Source organism: Zingiber officinale, chromosome 3A (genome assembly GCF_018446385.1).
Source record: "Zingiber officinale cultivar Zhangliang chromosome 3A, Zo_v1.1, whole genome shotgun sequence".
Taxonomy (NCBI): Eukaryota; Viridiplantae; Streptophyta; class Magnoliopsida; order Zingiberales; family Zingiberaceae; genus Zingiber; species Zingiber officinale.
The window spans coordinates 49,287,465-49,308,443 of NC_055990.1; the positions used below are offsets into that span (position 1 = coordinate 49,287,465).

Here is a 20,979-nt window from a genome sequence, read left to right on the forward strand (position 1 = left end):
CAAACAAAACAAGTAATTATGTTGAATAAATAATAAAATGGAGTGCGATGACGTAAATCATAATCAAGAAATGCAAGTGAATATGCGTCAAACAATGTATAAATATATATATAATTTACGCACATCAAGTATGAGATTTTTGAAAATCAACATCATAGTGGTGTTAAATTTCAATTTATTTGATTTAACCAAATTAAAAATTTTAAAACTAAAATTGAACTGAATTATCCAAAATAATTGATTCTTAAAATGAAATTTCAAAATAATCGAATCAAATTTTAAAATTTGATAGGTTAATTTGGTTTAACTGAACTTTTGTTCACCTCTAATAGATGATATTTGATCCTTTAATGGGTATGGAGATGAATATCCGATTCTCCGATGGATATGGGAATGAGGATGAAAGTTTAATACTTGATGAGATGTAAATGAGGATGTGGATGAATATAATAAATTGGGATGAGGACAGAGGATATAGAATCTAGCCTATTGTCATCCCTAGGTCAAGTTGTTGGGTTATCTGAGCATGATTGGGATGTCACTAAACTAAGGTGAGTGCTCCCAAGTACCGTGAGGTATGAGTGGTCCACGTCTGAGTGGGAAGCCGAGTACCACTCGAGTGGGTTACTGAGTGTTGGGTTTTTCGGGCCGCAAAAACCGCTTTTTGCGTTACGGAAACCCCGAAACTCATGCCACGGATCCGTGCAAAGTTTATAAAATTTCGAAAAACTTCATGTACGAGTTTCTAACCTAGATCTACACTAGATCTACAAGGAAGAAAAGAAATTTACCCTTGATGCGAAGCCCTTCGCATATCCCGCTCGTCCAAGGTTCGTCGAATCTCGAGAGTATCAAAATAGACACTCCTCTATGTGTATCCACACAAGCAAGAGATGGAGAAAACAACTAAAAGGTGTGCTAGCACCCTTAGAAGTTTTGGCCAAGGAGGTGGAGGAGAGGGAGAAGAAGATGAGAGCTTGAGAGGAAGAAGAAGAAATGAATTCCCTTGAATGAAAATCAATTCATTCCACTCTAAAAGTGGTCGGCCACTTCATGAGGTTTGTAACCTCCATGGGATACCAAGAGTCACAACTCTTGGTAACTCCCATGAGGTAGCATCCCACTTAAGCAAACATGATGATGTGGAGCATCATCATTGGCCCACTCTTTTTCAACTCACCAATGAGGTGGCAAATGGTCAAGTCAAACTTGACCCTTCATCTTCCTCTCAAGTCAAGTCAAACTTGACCACTTTTCTCCCTTGGTTGATCTAATCTAACCATTGGTTCAAGTCAATTTTAATTTAATGAATCTTTATTCATTGAATTAAATTAATTAAATGAGTCTAAGTCCAAATTAGACTCACTTAACACATGAACCAAATTGAGTCCAACTCAATTAGCTCAATATAGATTACTCTTAATCCAATTTGGTTCATCACATAAACCTAATCCTTTAGGTTCATCAAATGAACCTAATCTCCATCTAATTACCCTTTGTGTGTGACCCTATAGGTTCTTGTAAGGTTGGCAATGCTCCTAAACCCATTTAGAAGCATAAGTAATGAGTGGTATCTAGCAACACATCATTACTACCCAAGTTACAAGAATGTTGAGATCCAACATCACCTTGTGACTACTAATTGTGACTCTTCACAATATATGACAATATCCTTCTATCCTAGACATCTAGATTGATCAATGTGAGGCATAGACCATGTCATCCTCTAATTAATCTAAATCTTGAACTCCAAGTAGACTCACTCAATCAAATGAGCTCAATATCTCATATTGACTCATTTGGGCATAGCCATGCACTTCGTGGTCTCACTCTATCAAGAATATCGATGTCACTCCGGGCATATAGGAGGGATAGATCTCATCTACATCACTCACATCCCTCTGCGTAATTCGTTATATACCCAGTAATCGCCTTTATAGTCCACCCAGTTACGGGTAACGTTTGACGAAGCCAAAGTACGTAACTCCTTATGTAGGGAACCATGGTGACTTCAGGTCCAAGGACTAGTAGTCATACTAATAGCCACATGAGAAAGTATATGACATTCATATAATGATCCATGATACTTTCTCATGGCGGGTCATTCAGTATACATTCTCCAATGCATACTCATGTGTCAACTTGATATCTCTATATCCATGGCTTGTGAGATCAAGTCATCGAGTTGACCTACATGCTAGTCTTATTGCATTAACATTGTCCCTGAATGTTAACACTCGACTAGGAATGATTAAGAGTAGTGTTCCCTATATCATCTCACTATCGATTCAACCAATCGATTGATATAGGTAAGAACCTTCTACTCAAGGACGCTATTATACTTAGTTATTTGGCACCAATACAAGTAAGTATAATAACCATTATTTATATACAAGAATATGATACAACGAGCCCATACAATAATCATCAAATGATTAGATCTAGGGCTCTAACTAACAATCTCCCATTTAGCACTAGTGCCAATCAGTATAGGCTCTAAGGCCCAATGACCTAGTGTGACCATCATGCTTTCTCTGTGCCAAAGCCTTGGTCAAGGGATCTGCGATGTTAGCCTCAGTGGGTACTCTGTAAATCTTCACATCTCACTACAACAAAAACTGCAAACGACAACGGATATTATCCGTTGTCGTAGGGTCAAAAAACCGTTGTAACTGAGGGTGTTGTAGAATGTATTGCCCTACGATAACGGTTTTGAAACCGTTGTCTTTGTAGACATTTGACAACGGTTTTTATCCGTTGTTGTTTATATGCTCAAATTTTGGCTACGAAGGATACGACAACGTTTTAAAACCGTTGTGGTAGATAATTTCAACAATAGAAATAAACCGTTGTGGTAGACTTTTTTTACAACAGATATAAACTGTTGTTGTAGATAATATTTGACTCATTTTATTTCTTTACAACAGTTTTAATATATTTTACAACGGATAAAACCGTTGTCTTTTATCACTTTTTACAAAAAAATTCCGTTGTGATTTACCTAGTTTTTACAACATTTTTAATTGTTGTCTTTAATGTTCATTAATACCAAACAACTAATCTTATTTTAATATAAGCAAACCACCAATACAAAACTAAATATTTACTAGATTAAATCCAAAATCAACATCCATATATAATTCATCTTGTAGCCACATATATTACAAAAATATACAAAATGAGTTGTTACTCATCAAAATACACATGTTTTCCATTACTGTTCTCCATATACATTAAATCACATGTTTTCCATTTGTTGTTCTCCATATGACTTTTAATTTACAAATTAGCAAGGCAAGGTACATCCTAACAAAGCTCACTCCTTGCATAAAAAATCTCAAGCCTCACGAATTGGCCGAGTTACGTACCTGCAAGAGGAAAATTAAACAAAACTTATCAATTTCAGTTTAGATTTATTCATATAAATCTACATAAAATACAAGCAATATAACCAACTTATAGTCTAAGAAATAAAACTTATGCAATACAAACTTATGTAATACAAGAAATTTCAGGATTTCACATAGCTCTAATATAAAGCAATTCCATGACGACACTCAATTCCAGAATTCCAGAATTCTGATTTAGATTTATTCATATAAATCTACATAAAATACAAGCAATATAACCAACTTATAGTCTTAGAATTTAACTTATGCAATACAAGCAATTCCAGGATAAAAGAAACAAATCAACTATTCAAATGTCTATTTAGGATGCAGACTGGCACCTTATTCAACTACACAAGCAAGTCTATTCATGTCAGAGATTGCGATCATACTCATGTTGAACACTATATCAAGTCTAAGTAACATAGACATGGAACAGTTGCAGCACTGGCACCATATTCAACTACATAAGCATTATCATACTAGAGATTTGAATGAACATTAGTTATCAAATTTCGTAAACAGTAAGCAGTAGAGTACTAGCCTTGTATGTTAAACTTGTTGAATGTACAATATCTCATAAGAAAGTTTACCTTTAATGCTATCACAATAATCACATCAGAGAGAATACACAAATCAATGAATTGATCCATAGTGAGTCGTAGCTCTTCAAGAACCTGAAAAATAAGGATGAGGATAAATACAGTAATTCAATTAGCAATAAGCAGAATAATTCCATCACAAAGATTTTTTTGGAACTAGGATCCATTAAATGACGAAGAAATTCTAGCACACTAAAGTGTCCCAATAAAAGTACTTGTTATGCACAAGCAATGACCTCAATTGTTGTGTTAAGATCGTTAGTTGCATCTTCCCTCTTTGAATATCTAAAGAATAAAATAAGCTTAAAGATTATCATTATCTTGCAAAAAAAAAGGAGGGGAACAATGACAAAAATGTAAAGACTAGCTTTTTGGCAAGTTCTTGTTTCTTCAGCTCTGGAGATTGACCGTCAAATACATATCTGGCATCAAAAAAATGATAATAAAATATTGTGGCTGAATGAGAAATAAAATGATATTTAGACATGCAAATGGACTTACATTGACTCGATACATGCTTCTAATAATCTGATAGTTCGATTGAACATCCCTTGCAAATGACTTATTGGCCATACAAAATGTCAAGAGTTAGAAGAAGAAATAAAGAAGTCCAAGTCAAACATAAATTTTTCTCAAAATTAGAGCACTTTAACATTTATCATCAACAACAAGATGGAATAGAAGTGTAAGATCACCTTGTAACTTCGCCAGTCTGGTTAGTAAGAGTGTTCATGCCAGTTCTTCCGATAACGATCTGACAACTTTCACTAACCAAACAAGACCAATTTTCTTTGTCTACAAGTCGGTTGAGAAAGAAACGACTTTAAACTCATTGTTTTCACAAGCTCTACTATAAATTGTGTTCATCATACAAGCTTTCTTCTAGAAGCGCAAGAGATGGATATGGCAAACAAACTAATTAAATTGTTCTAGCCCATGGCAATGACAGACTAAACCATTAGAAGTTTGTAGGATTATCAGTTGCTTCACTCAAACCAATTCTAACTCTCAGGCAACAGTATTCAACTATATTCCTCGATGATAAATATGGCTAACACAGTTCCCAAGAAAAAACATTTTCCAAATTCATACAAAGTCAACTCACATGAATAGAGTCTAATTGCAAATTATCATCATGGCATACACAAGGACTATAGAACATAAACCAAAAAAGAAAACTAGTTTACCTGAGCATCGTACAATAACTAGAGTAGCAAATACAACAGAGATGCCAAAGATGGAGTCAGAGAATCCCCTACACAGTTAAGTTAGTACACTTCAATTACAAGACCTTGAAGGGAATAACAATAACTACACACTGAGGAATTTCATCAAACAATTTTACATGCCTACCTCTCTAGCCCAGGCAAAGTAGCCACAGCAGTAACGACCTAGAAAAATCCAAGCATAATTGATTAAAATTCCATAGTTCAACCTCACAAATTGCAAAATAAGGGGAAAATAGAGAAGCGACGGCCTAAAAAAAAAGAAACGCTTCTGACAGAGGAATGAGTAGACGACATGCCTCCCGACCGAACTGTCGCCCTGAAGTCATGTAGTGTGTGTATCGATTACATGGAAACTAGCCAGCATTGTAAATTGTGAAGTCTGGAGTACTGAAATCCTCTAATTCTTCTGGCGTAGGACGGATGCACCTGCAATCCTTCCAATTATTTCATGCAAAAGAGAGTTTTTCTTCTTCTAGTTTACATGTTTTCCCTTGACATTAAGGAGAGGAAGAGGAGATAGTTAGCTCACTAACACTAATATATGCATATGTATGATCCAGCGTGCTACTAACACAACTATGATTCACTACTAGAGATCAACAGAACCAACGCAAAGATGACTTATCTGGATAACTGTCGAACTGTAGAGTTAAAGAGCATCTGTAGCATTCTTATTAGTAGTATTTTTCACTTACATGTTGTGCATGAACAGGGAATGATAGGCCCTTGCAGAGACAATTTGAACTTTGATTCGATGCTCGGGATCCCAGTTGAGGAATTGGTCATTCACAAATACCTTGTATCATTCAGATGGCATATTAGGATCTATGAGGAATTACATCAAACACTTGATGTGCATGTGTACCTTATCCAAAGAGGTGAGGTGTTAATAGATCAAACTTCAAATAACTTCCTCCCTCAGATGAAGATGAAATAGTTACTTATGGAATTACAAAATTAACCAAAAAGCAGAACTGAAACCCCAAAACTAGACAACAGAACGACAGCAAAACAATTTAAAGGAAAACTGAATTCAACCAGAAGTAAAATAGTTGTAGATTTTGAAAACTCATCATGGCATCCTCTATCTGCCCTTTTGTATCCGGTTACTTCCTTTGAGAACTTACAAGGGAAATCAGTAAAACATATTTTTTGTATCACCAAACTTCACAACACGATATTTCATATCTACATTCATGTATGTACCAACAATATGGTATAGGGCCAAAATGCACATACCTGATGAAGTACGATTGGTTTGTTGGCGAAATCAACCAATGGCTTTGGGAAACTTAGTGTCAAAGGATGGAGGCGAGTGCCAAATCCCCCAACAAGGATGAGTGCTTTCATGGTGTATAATTGCTTTACTTCTATAAATCAGGTGGAAGATCTGAAGACCAAGCAACAAACCAAATTTGTTAAGCCTTGTATATATGATGAATCTTAAGTTAATCACAGAGAACGCAAAACTAAGTTCGCCAGATCTGTCACAAGAAAAGAAGACAAAAGCTAAAGACTTTCAGCATTTAGCATTAAAATCTAATTCTGGAACTCCATAAATCACCCGGAAAAGATCAAGAACTCACCGCAATTCAAAGCGATAGCCAGCGAGAAAAGAACAAATGAAATACAATAGAAGAAGAGGTTCGGGATCTCACCAAAAAAAGATATTTTTTATTTCGGGATTCGACGAGATTCCCAGACAAAAAGAGCCGATCCTGCCCGTGAGAAAGAGGAGAAGAGGAAGATCACGACGATCTTCGAAGCCCACCTATGACCACCAAAGAAGATCAACGACAAAATCGTTCTTTTTCTCCTAGCAGAAAACAAGAGTAAATGCAAAAATCTCTCGGAAACAGAATCTTGACATGGAATCGGGGAAGCGGAACCTAAAGTGATCATCTTCGAAGCACCAACCAATCTAGAAGAAGCTTCCTCCGCCGCTCCCCTGCGAAACTCCACACAAACCGCGCTGCCTTCACCAGTGGCGCGCTGTCGTCGTGGCAGATCCCGTTCTCCGGTTTCTCCCTCCCGTGCGTCTGGATCTTCGGCAGCCCATTGGAGAACGCCACCGCTCACCAGGAAATGAGAAGGAGCACAACGTCGTATGAGGAGAGGGAAAGATAAATGGCTTAGGTTTGGGAACGCGAAAACACGGCGCTGAAAAGAAAACAGCGAGGGAAAGGAAAACAGCGAAGGGGGGAAATGACCAAATTCAACTACAACGGTTTTTTGAAAACTGTTGTCGTAGCCGCTAAAAACGCGGATAAAGACAACGATTTATAAAACCGTTGTAAAAAGTGTTGTTGTTTTAAAAAAAAGTCGCTCAATGACAACAGTTTTGCTAAAACCGTTGTCTTTTATATTTAATGAGGAGCTCAAAGACAACAGTTTTGGCAAAAACCGTTGTCTTTGAGCAAATACGCAACGCTTTCTCTTAAACCGTTGTCGTAGGGGTGTTGTCGTTTGCAGTTTTTGTTATAGTGTCTCCTCTATCGATGATCTCTCGAATGAGATGGAAGCGCTGTAGTATGTATTTGGTCCGCTGGTGTGAGCGAGGTTCCTTAGCCTGCGCAATTGCTCCATTGTTCTCACAATAGAGCTCAATAGGGTCAGCGATGCTAGGAACCACCCCAAGTTCAGTGATGAACTTGCGGATCCAAACTGCCTCCTTTGCTGCCTCTGATGCAGTAATATACTCGGCCTCTGTTGTAGAATCAGCGACTATATCCTGCTTCGAACTCTTCCAGCTCACAACACCACCATTTATGCAAAACACGAACCCTGACTGTGATCGATAATCATCCTGGTCGGTCTGGAAGCTGGCATCACTATAACCTTTTACAGTTAGCTCATCATCGCCTCCATATATCAAGAAATATTCTTTAGTCCTTCTCAAGTACTTAAGAATATTCTTGACCGTTATCCGTGACTTTCACTTGGATCTGACTGGTATCTGCTCGTCATGCTCAAAGCATACGAGACATCAGGATGAGTGCATAGCATGGCATACATGATAGATCCTATGGCTGAGACATAAGGGATCTGATCCATGCGGTCTCTCTCCTCTCTAGAAGAGGGACCTTGAGTCTTTGAAAGACTCACGTCATGTGACATCGGTAGAAATCCCTTCTTGGAGTTCTACATGGCAAACCGTAGGAGCACCTTGTCAATATATGTACTCTGACTTAGGCCAAGCAATCTCTTAGATCTATCTCTATAGATCTGTATGCCTAAAATGCGGGATGCTTCACCTAAGTCCTTCATTGAGAAACAAGTCCCTAGACAAGTCTTGACAGACTGCAGCAAAGGGATGTCTTTCCCAATGAGTAGTATGTCATCCACATACAATATAAGAAAGACAACTGTGCTCCCAACAACCTTCTTGTAGACACAAGGTTCATCTTCATTCATGATGAAACCAAATTGTTTGATTGCATCATCGAATCGAATATTCCATCTCCGAGAAGCTTGCTTTAGTCCATAAATGGACCTATGCAGCTTGCATACTCTGCTAGTATGCTGTGGATCTACAAAACCCTCAGGTTGTGTCATGTACACATCCTCGAGCAGGTTTCCATTTAGAAACACGGTTTTGACATCCATCTGTCATATCTCACAATCGTGGTATGCTGCAATAGCAAGCATGATCCGAATGGACTTAAACATCGCTACTGGAGAAAAGGCTTCATCATAGTCAATACCATGAATTTTCTTGAAACCTTTAGCTACCAAGCGACTCTTATAAATAAGTCCATCCATGTCAGTCTTTCTCTTAAAGACCCACTTACACCCAATGGGTTTGGCACCTTCAGGTGGATCAACCAAAGTTCATACTTGGTTAGTGTACATGGATTCCATCTCGGATCTCATGGCTTCTAGCCATTTCTCGGAATCTGGACTCATCACAGCTTCCTGATAGGAGGTAGGCTCATCCTCAATGAGCACAATGTCATCATGGTCAGACAAGAGAAATGAGTATCTCTCAGGATGACGACGTACCCTATCAGATCTGCGAAGAGGTAGGTCTACTTGAACTGGTTGTGGTTCCTCAACTCCTTATGGAACAACATCATCCACAACACTTTGTGGTTCAAGTTCAACTTCCATCGAGGCTTCAGTGCTATGGTCCACATCTTGAACTTCTTCAAGATCGAACGTACTCCCACTAGTCTTTCTAGAAACAAAGTCTCTTTCTAGAAATACCCCAGTCTTAGCCACAATTACCTTGTGTTGACTGGGAATGTAGAAGTAATATCTCTTTGTTTCCTTGAGATATCCAATGAAATAGCACTTGTTGGATTTTGGTCCTAGTTTGTCCGAGACTTGACGTCTAACGTAAGCCTCACAACCCCAAATCCTCATAAAAGACACCTAGGCATCTCTCCCAGTCCATATCCTATATGGTGTCTTTATTACAGCCTTAGATGGAACTCGGTTGAGAATGAAGGCCGCTGTGTCTAGAGCATAGCCCCAAAGATACATAGGAAGATCTGTGTGACTCATCATAGATCGTACCATATCTAATAAGGTCCGATTCCTCCTTTCAGATACATCATTCCACTATGGTGTTCCAGGAGGAGTGAGTTGAGATAGAATCCCACACTCAGCTAGATAGTCACGAAACTCATGGCTAAAGTATTCACCACCTCGATCTGATCGAAGTATCTTAATACTCTTGCCAAGCTGGTTTTGTACTTCATTCTTGAATTCTTTGAACTTTTCAAAGGATTCTGACTTATGTGTCATCAGGTATACATAACCATATCTACTGAAGTCATCAGTAAATGTAATGAAGTACCAATAACCACCTCTAGCATTGACATTGAAAGGGCCACATACATCACTATGTATAAGACCTAACAAGTCAGTCGCTCTCTCACTATGTCCACTAAAGGAAGTCTTGGTCATCTTGCCTAGAAGGCATGACTCGCATGTCTCATATGATTCAAAATCAAATGAGTCCAGCAAACCATCTTTATGGAGCTGGGATAAGCGTTTGTCATTTATATGACCTAAGCGACAGTGTCAGAGATAGGTTTGGTTCATGTCATTTGACTTGAACCTCTTGGTACTTATGTTATAGATAGGGTTCTCAAGGTCTAGAATATAGAGTCCGTTCATCAGAGGTGCACTACAATAGAACATATCATTTAAATAAACTGAACAACATTTGTTCTTTATTATAAATGAAAAACCTTTCTTGTCCAAACAAGAAACTGAAATTATGTTCTTAGTTAAAGCAGACACATAACAACATTCATCTAATTCTAATACAAGCCTAGAAGACAGAGATAGATGATAAGTTCCTACAGTAACAGCAGCAACCCGTGCTCCATTGCCTACTCGTAGGTACACCTCGCCCTTCGTTAATGCCCTGCTATTTCTCAGCGCATGTACATTAGTACAAATGTGAGAAGCACATCCGGTATCTAATGCCCATGATGAAGAAATAGATAGATTGTCTTATATAACATATATACCTGAAGTGGAAGTCTCACTTCTCTTCTTCTTAAGATCTTCCAGGTACACTTTGCAGTTCATCTTCCAGTGCCTGGTCTGACCGCAGTGGAAGCAGGTAGCATCCTTGGCGACCCCTCCTTTGGGTTTCAGTGTCTTGCCCTTGCCCTTGGCTTGGGACTTTCCTTTGCCTTTGGGCTTGCCCTTGCCCTTGTGTTTCTGAACATCAGAATAGAGTTGGGCTTAACCTTCTTAAGGTTGAGCTCAGCAGTTCTCAACATGCTAAGCAGCTCGGGCAGTGGCTTATCAATTTCATTCATGTTGTAGTTCATGACAAACTGACTGTAGCTCTTTGGTAAGGACTCCAAGATCAAGTCAGTGGCCAGCTCTTGGCCAAGGGGAAATCCCAATCTCTGTAGGTTTTTATGTACCCAATCATCTTGAGTACATATGGGCCTACGGGATTCCCATCTTGCATCTTGCACTGAAACAGTGCCTTAGAGATCTTGAATCTCTCGTGCCTCGCTTGTCCTTGATATAGTTGACGAAGATGTTCAACCATATCATAAGCGCCTATCAACTCGTGTTGCTTCTGAAGCTCAGAGTTCATGGTCGCGAGCATAAGACATAACACATCTAATGCGTCATCTTGATGCTTCTTGTAAGCATCTCGGTCAGCTCACGTGGCAGTGGCAGGAGGTGCCTCCGGAATGGGCTGCTCCAGAACGTACAGTTTATGTTCTTGTGTGAGAACGATTCTCAGGTTCCTGTACCAGTCCAGGAAATTTGCTCCGTTGAGCTTGTCCTTCTCAAGGATGGAACGCAGGGAGAAAGAGTTCGTATTTGACGTCATGGTTATCTACAACAGAAAATTGCAGAAAAATAAATAAATATCATATTCTATTAATCATTTAATTAGGCCTTTTAATTAAATGATGCTCCCACTGAATTCTATAATTCATGTGGGACAAGATCCACATCATACTACTCCTTGAGTTAGCTTTGGCTAAATCGCCCAAGACTTAGTATGATCGGTAGGTAATTAATTACCAATTACATCTCTATGCAACTCTTGTTTATAGGATCAATCCGCATTTATATTAAAACTCGAGTTAGCTTTGGCTAATACGCCTAAGAGTTAATATAAACGTGATTTTGACCTATCTACCAACCATTGGAAAATGCCTAAAGTTAAACTCGATCCAATTGAGTTAACTAGTTGCTCGATCTAATTGAGTTGTACTCACCCATGCGTTGATAGGCGGGACCAAAATTGTCCCTCCGTACCCTACCAAGATAATATGTGTTGCTCTGCTTTGGCAGATTCAAAACAATATGTGATCGAGGTAGTGATAGGTATCACGGCATGGTAGAAATTACGAGTTGACGCGATTGAGATCTAATCTAATCGATGAGGTGTATCATATACACGATTTAGATCTAATCTAATCGTTAGGGCAGATCATGTACGCGATTTAGATCTAATCTAATCGTTAAGGCGCTAATTAAGTACTATTCTAGCATGCATCACATATACACACACAAGCAATTAATTAAATATTTTGTGATTTGTCGTGGCCCTACTACGATCTTCTCAAGCCAATGAGAAGATCGGATGATCAACCTAAGGTTAACAACTTCTCAAGCTCCTTCCTTTGACCACCTTGTGTTGCTCGTGCCCTCCTCGTAACTCCGTCTCGAGTGGACCTTCCACCGCTCCAATTTTGTACATTACAATTTTGAAACTTGAGTTACATTCGAGTCTAAAAACTATTTTACAACAAGAATATAAAATAGAGGAAGGCACGACGCGCAAGTCGCGAATCAAGTACAACACGCACAAACACAAAATGGCACGCAGACCATATTATGAATTACAACACAATTTTTCCAATCTAATTGGGTCTTTTGGGCCATGACTATCACAAAATAATACATAATTCTAAATTATGTTATTTCTATAAATTTCTGTAAATTTTCCATAATTTTTACAATTTTTATGAGTAAAAATTTCTGGTGGTCCCGTTTAGCGATTTTCGAGCGCAATCGCGGAACGAAGCCCCTTGCGGGGTCAGGGGCAGCACCCCTACCCGCGATATAACCATCGCGAGTATTCCTTAGCGATCCTACAGTGCCTTAGCCCTCTGTCCCAAAACGATTTGGGGTGAAACCTGGCCGTTTCGAAAAGATCTTCTCGGTAGTCGAAGCCTACAAGTGTCTAAACACTTGTGCTTTGCTTCTACAAGAAAAATACCCATAAAATCTATAAAAATCACAAATATACAGAAATTTACAGATATGAATTTTTGTCATAAAAACAAAAACAAAACTCGTACACACTTTGCACGTGGCTCTGATACTACTGCTGGTTTTTTCGGGCCACAAAAATCATTTTTTGCGTTACGGAAACCCCGAAACCCATGCCACGGATCCTTGCAAAGTTTATAAAATTTCAAAAAACTTCATGTACAAGTTTCTAACCTAGATCTACACTAGATCTACAAGGAAGAAAAGAAATTTACCCTTGATGCGAAGCCCTTCGCGTATCCCGCTCGTCCAAGGTTCGCCGGATCTCGAGAGTATCAAAATAGACACTTCTCTATGTGTATCCACACAAGCAAGAGATGGAGAAAACAACTAAAAGGTGTGCTAGCACCCTTAGAAGTTTCAGCCAAGGAGGTGGAGGAGAGGGAGAAGAAGATGAGAGCTTGAGAGGAAGAAGAAGAAATGAATTCCCTTGAATGAAAATCAATTCATTCCACTCTAAAAGTGGTCGGCCACTTCATGAGGTTTGTAACCTCCATGGGATACCAAGAGTCACAACTCTTGGTAACTCCCATGAGGTGGCATCCCACTTAAGCAAACATGATGATGTGGAGCATCATCATTGGCCCACTCTTTGCCAACTCACCAATGAGGTGGCAAATGGTTAAGTCAAACTTGACCCTTCATCTTCCTCTCAAGTCAAGTCAAACTTGACCACTTTTCTCCCTTGGTTGATCTAATCTAACTATTGGTTCAAGTCAATTTTAATTTAATGAATCTCTATTCATTAAATTAAATTAATTAAATGAGTCTAAGTCCAAATTAGACTCACTTAACACATGAACCAAATTAAGTCCAACTCAATTAGCTCAATATAGATTACTCTTAATCCAATTTGGTTCATCACATAAACCTAATCCTTTAGGTTCATCAAATGAACCTAATCTCCATCTAATTGCCCTTTGTGTGTGACCCTATAGGTTCTTGTAACGTTGGCAATGCTCCTAAACCCATTTAGAAGCATAAGTAATGAGCGGTATCTAGCAACACATCATTACTACCCAAGTTACAAGAATGTTGAGATCCAACATCACCTTGTGACTACTAATTGTGACTCTTCACAATATTTGACAATGTCCTTCTATCCTAGACATCTAGATTGATCAATGTGATACATAGACCGTGTCATCCTCTAATCAATCTAAATCTTGAACTCCAAGTAGACCCACTCAATCAAATGAGCTCAATATCTCATATTGACTCATTTGGGCATGGCCATGCACTTCGTAGTCTCACTCTATCAAGAATATCGATGTCACTCCGGTCATATAGGAGGGATAGATCCCATCTACATCACTCACATCCCTCTGCATAATTCGTTACATACTGTTAGCTAGAGCCCTAGAGTCAATCATTTGATGATTGTATTTTGGACTTATTGTATCATATTCTATATAAATAAAGGCATTTGGATTTTGGTTATTATACTTACTTGTATTGGTGCCAAATAAACTAAGTATAATAATGTCCTTGAGTAGACGGTTCTCACCTATATCAATCGGTTAGTTGAACCGATAGTGAGATGATATAGGGAACACTACTCTTAATCATTCCTAGTCGAGTATTAACATTCAGGGACAATGTTAATGCAATAAGACTAGCATGTAGGTCAACTCGATGACTTGATCTCACAAGTCATGGATATAGAGATATCAAGTTGATACATGAGTATACATTAGAGAATGTATACTGAATGACCCGCCATGAGAAAGTATCATGGATTGTTATATGAGTGTCATATACTTTCTCATGTGGCTATTAGTATGACTACTAGTCATTAGACCTGAAGTCACCATAGATCCCTACATAAGGAGTTATGTACTTTAGTTTCGTCAAACGTCACCCGTAACTGGGTGGACTATAAAGGCGATTACTGGGTATGTAACAAATTATGCGGAGGGATGTGAGTGATGTAGATGGGATCTATCCCTCCTATATGACGGGAGTGACATCGGTATTCTTGATAGAGTGAGACCACGAAGTGCATGACCATGCCCAAATGAGTCAATATAGGATATTGAGCTCATTTGATTTAGTGTGTCTACTTGGAGTTCAAGATTAGATTGATTAGAGGATGACACGGTCTATGCCTCATATTGATCAATCTAGATATCTAGGATAGAAGGACACTTGTCATATTTTGTGAGGAGTCACAATTAGTAGTCACAAGGTGATGTCGGATCTCGACATTCTTGTAACTTGGGTAGTAATGATGTGTTGCTAGATACCGCTCATTACTTATGCTCCTAAATGGGTTTAGGGCATTGCCAACGTTACAAGAACCTATAGGGTCACACACTTAGGACAATTAGATGGAGATTAGGTTCATATGATGAACCAAGAGGATTAGATTCATTTGATGAATCAAATTGGATTAAGAGTAATCCTAATTGGGCTAACTTGAGTTCGACTCAAGTTGATTCATGTGTTCAATGAGTCTAATTTAGATTTTGACTCATTGAATCAATTTAATTAAATGAATTAGATTCATTATATTAAGTTAGCTTGAATCAAATGGTTGGATTCGATCAACCATGGAAGAGATTTGGTTAAGTTTGACTTGACTTGAGAGGAAGATTAAAAGTCAAGTTTGACTTGACTTTATGCCACCTCATTGGTGAGTTGGCATTGATGTGGACTAATGATGTTACTCCACATCATCATTGGGTGCCACCTCTTGGAAGTTACAAAGTCATTCTCTTTAATGACTTCACATTAATGACACTTAATGCATTAATGTGGAGAGTTACACACATGATGGTGGCCGTCCACTTGAATGAGAAGAATAACTTTCATTTTGAAGATTATTCTCTCATTGATTCCTTCTTCTTCCTCTCAAGCTCTCCCTCTCCTCCTTCCTTGGCTGAACCACATAGGTGCTAGCACACCTTGGTTTTTGGTCACCTACACCTAGTGTGTTCGTGTGGATACGTGTAGAGAGTTGTCTACATTGACAACTTCGAGATCCGGCGTACCGAGGACGAGCGGGATACGCAAAAGGGCACGCAACAAGGGTAAAGATCTTCATCATGTAGATCTAGAAGTTTTGTAACTCGTACTCGTATGTTTTCGATTCTTTCTTCGCACGAGATCCGTTGGCTAGGGTGATTCGGGGTTTTCGCGACGCGAAAAAGCGGTTTTCGCGGCCCGAAAAACCCAACACATACCCAGTAATCGCCTTTATAGTCCACCCAGTTACGGGTGACGTTTGACGAAGCCAATGTACGTAACTCCTTATATAGGGAACCATGGTGACTTCAGGTCCAAGGACTAGTAGTCATACTAATAGCCACATGAGAAAGTATATGACACTCATATAATGATCCATGATACTTTCTCATGGCGGGTCATTCAGTATACATTCTCCAATGCATACTCATGTGTCAACTTGATATCTCCATATCCATGACTTGTGAGATCAAGTCATCGAGTTGACCTACATGCTAGTCTCGTCGCATTAACATTGTCCCTGAATGTTAATACTCGACTAGGAATGATTAAGAGTAGTGTTCCCTATATCATCTCACTATCGATTCAACCAATCGATTGATATAGGTAAAAACCTTCTACTCAAGGACACTATTATACTTAGTTATTTGGTACCAATACAAGTAAGTATAATAACCAAAAATAAATACCTTTATTTATATACAAGAATATGATACAACGAGTCCATACAATAATCATCAAATGGTTGACTCTAGGGCTCTAACTAACACTGAGTAGGGACTCCAAGTACCCGAGTGGGTTGTTGATTCTGAGTCAATCGTGTGGTAGAGTCACCAAGTGTCAAGCTCGCCAAGACGTTGCGTCACTCAACTACCAAGTTGGTCAAGTAGTAGAGTTACCAAATCCAAGTTGAGAAGACGAGTGTCGAGTCAGAAGAGTCGTTTGACTGTAGAGTTCAAAGGAAGATGTCAAAGCTTGTGTTTGACGCAGTTTCGTTAATTAAAATAGATTCATCCCCTCCAATGTGAGAAGATCGTGAAAGGAACAGTGAGGCAAGGAGATCGTGAGAGGAGTAGTGAGGGAGGAGATCATCTTGAGATTGGAAAGAAATTGGGAAAGTGGGAAAGAGTAAATTAATTAATTTAGTAATAGAAAAATTTAATCCATAGCTAAATTAGCAATGTAAATTTATTTCGTTGCTAAATTAGCGATGGAAAGCCATGGAAATTTTATTCCGTCACTAAATTAGTGATAGAAATTTTATTCCATCACTATTTGACATTAGCGATGGAAAGCCATGGAAATTTTATTCCGTCACTAAATTAGTGATAGAAATTTTATTCCATCACTATTTGACAACTTTCTTGTAGTGTTTGGTTGTGCTTCAAGAGTACGTTGGATGTTTTTTTTTCCTAAAATACAATGGAAAGATGAGTGTCAAGTTGAAAGAGTTACCTAATTGTCGAGTTTGAAGGAAGGTGATGAGGCCTACGTTTGACATAGTTTCCTTAAAACAGATTCATCCCTTCAGTTGTACTTCAAGGTTACATTGGACATCTATTTCCTATGATACAATGGGAAAACCACATAAACAACCAAGTACTGGTTGGTTGTGGTGAACCAAGTGTGTACTCAAGCGCTATCATAGATATTCTGCCGAATGAAATGCAAAGCAGAGAGAGAGAAATTTTGGGGGATAAAGGCGGATTGTAATTTTTTTGCATCTGATTTGCTTAAGGTCTTGGGCTCCTTATAAAAGAGCTTCATCCCTCTGTTGTATTAAATGATCGAGTAATGACTATTCAATATTCGATGCTTAATGGAGTCGTTACTGTTTGGTTAGTTATAGATTCACCATTAATTTACATATTAATGTATCCATTACATTATTGAGAAGTAAACAAAATGGATTTGTGGCAAAACTGTTGGATTGTAGCGCATGTGAGAGGGGGGGGGGGTGAATCATGTGGTTTTGAAAATTTGACTTTTTTAGTTTTAAAAAACCAGTACATAGTGGAAAAGATGAAAAGAGATAAAAAGGAAAACCTGAACACAAATGAGTTTTACTTGGTTCGGAGCCTTCGACGACTCCAACTCCAAGACCCACGATCTTACGGACTATATCGACGGGAAATCCACTATAATCCTCTTCCGGAACCGTCGAAAGAGGGAAACGAGTACAATAGAAAAATCAGGACAAGTATAACATGCTACACTTTCCTTTCTGCAGAAATTAAGTACAATATCAAACTTTTATTACCCAACACTTTCGAAAATTATTGGATTAGGATTGGTGTTGGATGGCTCCTCAGTAATAGTCGAACTCAGCAACATCACAACAGAGCAGCAGGATGAGGTCAGAGCAGTCGTAATGCCGCACAAATGTGTAGAAACTCGTAGAAGAAGTGTGTATGAGTTCTGTAGAAGCCTTGGGTAAGACCTTCTTTTATTGAGCTTTGAAGGCGCCTTCCATAGCACTGGAGGTGCCTTCAACCCCAACTTTTATCCCAAAAAAATAGTGCCTTATCATTGCCAAGGTCTTCTGTGTTAGCCGACCGAAGGCGCCTTCCATCGCCCAACTCAAGGCGTCTTCCTTCGTATGGAAGACGCTTTGAGTACTGTTCACCCGAGGCATTTTGTGCTCCTTTCACTCTGTAAAATGTGTTAGTATAACAAAATAAAGTATACCTTATAAAACAAAGTTAGCATAATAAAATAAGCAGTTTATTAATTATATCCTATTTATAAAAAATCAGGATTTAGTTAGGGTTTCAGTTTATGTTTTAAAAATAGACCTAAACTGGACCTACTCCTAAAGTCCCTAATTAGGACTCGTCCTCACTGGAACACTCTCCTCCAGTTCTTATCTCCACTTATCTACCAAACATCTGGTCCTCTAGATTTGTTTGGACTTTCTCTGGTCTTGCTTAGTATTTGACCAAGCAGATTTACTAAGACTTACTTGTAACACTGAGTTAACATAATAGATATAAAAGAGAAACAGTGTTAGGATTATTAATAATTCGTTGGTTCGGTCGACCGTGTGCTTGAAGTTTACTCCTCTAAGACTTTTCATTACCTAGGGTTGCCTAACTTCACTCACTAGAATTTCATTGTTTGGATTCACTCACCAGGACTTTCACTACCTACCTTCACTCATTATTATCTACCTTCACTCACTAGGGCTCGCCTTTACTCACCGGGACTTTTACCACCTAGCTTCACTCACTAGGGCATGACTTCGCTCACCAGGACTTCCATTACCTAACCTTCCTGACAGGACCTGACTTCACTCACCAAGACTTCCCTTTGCCTAACTTCCAATTAGGACTAGTCACTTAGTAGACTTCTCACCTACCTTACACTTGTTAGTTATCTAGTCTTGACTTCTCACCTATCTCTTCTAAATATCAAGTCCTATTTAAATCAACCCTTACCGACCAGACTTAGGTACATTGTTAAACATCAAAATCCTAAAGATCGATTGTACCAACAAAAATGACGGTTGATTCAATTGGGTAAATTTTACCTCGACTGATCTGGCATACGATGACCTTAGGTCGTACTTGCACATGAGTCACCTTTGGTTCAGTGAGATCGGAATTCTATATTTGCACCCCTTGCACAAGTGCATGTGTAACGTCCCCAGAGGAGTCCCTACCGACAAAATTTCGGCAGCATCTCCCCTGTACTGGTGACAATACGAAGTAAAATACATACACAAATAACATATAACATTTTCATCAGCACACACTGCTGGAACAAGCATAACCACATAGTATAATAAGCCCACACGGCTAAAAGTAAACACGCAACCACGCAGTATAATAATAGCTCACACGGCTGAAAGTAAACGCAGTGAAAAATCATAAAATAATACGAATGTAAGACCAACAAATTCACTAACTAAAATACCTGTAACCACCAGACTAGACTCTAAAATCCACATCAACTTATTGGAAAACAAAATACATAAAATCAACATACCACTCAAATAGTAACAAAACCAAAAAGAAGACTATCCTCGAGTGTGATGTGGGACTGACAGCCGGGATTCTCCAAGCATCCATGACTCATCTACCTATTACCTGGCGGAAGAAAACCAGTTTGCGAGGTAGTGAGTATTGGAACTCAACGAGTAAGGAAAGATACCGCATGAACATAACATATAAATAGAGAATGCCAAAAGGAATACAGTCTCATAAGGGAAGTAGCAGATACTAAAATAAAACCATAATAAATACTCATACCTGAAACCATATCCTAGGCTAGTAATAGAAGGTAAAAATTAGTACTAATCTGCTACAGTACTGCTTATAGCTACAGAGGTAACATATAAGGTATGAACATTTCCAATAAATAAACCAATGTTTAAACACCTACAATGAGAGCATATCTCAACATAAGTAAGCATATCAGCAGAAGTGAACAACAGCAGTAAGTGATGGCAGCATAAGCGTACCACAGCAGCACAAGTAAGCAATTACAGCATATGTAAACAGCAGCAGCCAAAACAAGTATAATAATAGCGTATGCACGGATGGTCACTCCCGCCCACCATTCTGCACCATGACCTTTGTATGGTCGAAAGGTCGGGTCAGTGACAGACTGTACACCACTCTAGCTACCACTCTCACGAGTGGTCGAGGGGACAGTTGCATAGTAGCTAACTAGCTATATCTGCGACGGGGGTCCCTGCTGCTCGCAACTCCAGCTATCACTACCTATGAGTGACCTAGTGGAAGCACGATAGGACAAGCGACATCAACTCTAGCTACCACTCTCTCGAGTGGCCGAGGATGCGACGTTGGTCAACGACTCTCTCGACCGTAAGGGAGAATTTGTCGTTGACATGCATGTTATGATATGATGCATCAAATACAACAGTCATCATACAAATATAAGCAGAAATTAGGTATGCTGCATGAAGCCAGCATGCTCAATACGGTACATAAATAAACAATAATCATTATACCAATATAAACAAAAATTAGGTATGCTACATGAAGCAGCATGCTTAATATG

General features: G+C 38.8%; 1 long non-coding RNA gene across 1 annotated transcript; it reads right to left on the minus strand.

Moving 5' to 3' along the window:
- Positions 1–5,624: 5,624 nt before the first annotated feature.
- LOC122053724 lies at positions 5,625–6,098 on the minus strand. Its single transcript, XR_006132326.1, has 3 exons — positions 6,086–6,098; positions 5,916–6,016; positions 5,625–5,646 (listed from the first exon to the last, which is right to left on the minus strand). It is a non-coding gene; the product is annotated as an uncharacterized LOC122053724 (long non-coding RNA).
- Positions 6,099–20,979: the final 14,881 nt, after the last annotated feature.